The following is a 2515-nucleotide window of genomic DNA, read 5'->3' on the forward strand; positions in this document are numbered from 1 at the left end:
CCTGATGTCTTACCCTTTTGGTGCGATGAAACTTGAATCCATCGTCTTACCCTTAACCAACGGTATAATAAACCGAAGTACAACATGATTTATTCTTTGAGTCTTTCAAAACAATCAAAATAATATTCGAACTCGTGCTATTAAAATTTTATACCTTCTTCCATTTAATAAGTTTTGTATAGCATGTCATATTCAACCAATAGTAGTATATGTCTTCGGTTCCTGATAATTGTTAGTGACTGAATACTATTTTATTCTAAATCATAAAATATTTTAGAAAATACATACCTGATTTTATGCATATAATACTTTGATCTTCATAACGAGATCAACCAAAATATGATCTAAAGAAAAACAAGAACTCCCTCTCAATTAGATAGAGACTCGTGCTGATAACGTGTTGTAAAATCAAGATTATAAGAAGAAGACAAGAGAAATAGATGTAGGAGAAGACTTTCTTTTATTCAAGTATATATAAGTTTCATATGTATATATTACAATAGTGAATGAACAACCCTATTTATAGAGTGAGAAATCATTCCAAAGGTCACCATATTAAGTATCATAATAAATAGATACATACTTATCCAAAAAGGTTCATGTAACCTAGTGAATATGAATGGTTGTTCATGTACTAACTTTATGGACTATCCACTTATTTAATGGATTTATAACAATTAGCATATTTAATCCAATAATTAATAATACAAACTTTAAGCAATTTTATATACTTTTTTTAAAAAGAAGAGTCTAAACTAAGTATAATTATGCTGCTAATAATTGCTCTTAATCATTTTTTAGCCCTTTTAACTTTTTTCTTACGCCAAATGATTTTTTTTATTTCGATCGTCTTTTAATAAATGATCCTTTCAAATAAATTTCATTTAGTCTCGATAGGTGATAATTTTTAACATATTTCATGGAAAATCTCAAATTGGCTAAGTCACATTTATGCTTGTTATTTCTTCGGTTTGAATACTCTAATAGGTCAATAAATAAATTAAATACTCACTATTTTCTCACCGCATTTAATACTTAGACAAATTAAATACTTTATAATAACAAAAAAATAATAATATAATCACATGTCAAAGTATTCTAAACAAAAAAAAAATGTTTTTATGGTTTTATTTTCGTGTGATACTAAAAGTGACTATCTAATAAATAACGTTTTTACTATCATTTGTCAAAAGTCTTCATACCTTATTTCCAAAAGCAAGAGCGTACGCAGGTTGGTTTGATTTGATTTTTTATTAAAATAAATTTATATTAATTATATTGATTTATTAAATCTCAAAATTAAAAATCGAATCATATAAAATTGGTTTTTATTGATTTCGACTTTAGTCAGTTTTTTTGATTTTTTGTTTTTTATAACTATATGATATTTGAAAAAGTGATCAAATATTTTTTCACTTACTTGTGTAATAAACTAAAATTAGAAAATGTTAAAGTGAATAGAAATTTTTGAAAAGACCGTAAAATTCACATGAGTATACAATATTTTTTTTTGAAATATCAACGTTTATTATATTAAACTAATAAGATTAAAAGCTAGAGGCAAACAGAATACATAAAATATTTACAAAGTGAATTGTTAACTTTGAATTTGAAAAACTATAACAATATAATTATAAAATCAGGTCTTAATACAAAATAAAATATTTAGAATTTTTACAGGTTCAAATTTAAAAGAAAATCTATCAACATTGAAAATTATAAACTAACTAAAATACATTACAAAATTTTACAAATTCAAATATAAAATAAAATATATAAAATTGAAAACTATAAACTAACTAAAAATATATCAACAAAGTAGATTATATGATAATATTTTTTATTTTCTATAAATAAAATTTTATATATATATATATATATATATATATACACACACACACACACAATTGGTCAGGGTTTAATTTGATTTTTTTTCTTTTAATACCAAACCAAATTAAGAATGATCTGATTGTTTTTCAACCGCCAAATCAATCAAACCAAATCATAAATCAATTTTTTTTTTGGCTTAATTTGGCTCGTCAATTCAATTTGACTTGTACACACTACTCAGAAGTAAACATTTTCATGATTTTATTCGTTTTATACTAATTGTCTATCCAATCAAAAACGTTCATAAATAATTTTGATTTTCTTTTATGTGGTTACTATTAAACCAAAGTTAATTAAATGTGAAAGGGTCCATCCCTTGTAAAAGTGTTAGAACAATACATTGTTTCTTGTACTTCTTTTTCTTTATTTAGTCTTTAAGTAATTAATTTAGATAGTTGCAATATTGACCCAAAACTATGAATACACCTAAGCAAACATGTAAATTAACAACACACAAAAGAAGGATAATAAAATCAAATTCATTATAATAACTTAACAAACAAACATGTAAAATAACAACACACAAAAGAAGGATAATAAAATCAAATTCATTATAATAACTTAATCAACTTAACCTACCACTTAACAAACACTCAATCAATTTCAAACCACTCATTCTTATCCA

The sequence above is a fragment of the Solanum pennellii genome, chromosome 9 (genome assembly GCF_001406875.1).
Source record: "Solanum pennellii chromosome 9, SPENNV200".
Lineage (NCBI taxonomy): Eukaryota > Viridiplantae > Streptophyta > Magnoliopsida > Solanales > Solanaceae > Solanum > Solanum pennellii.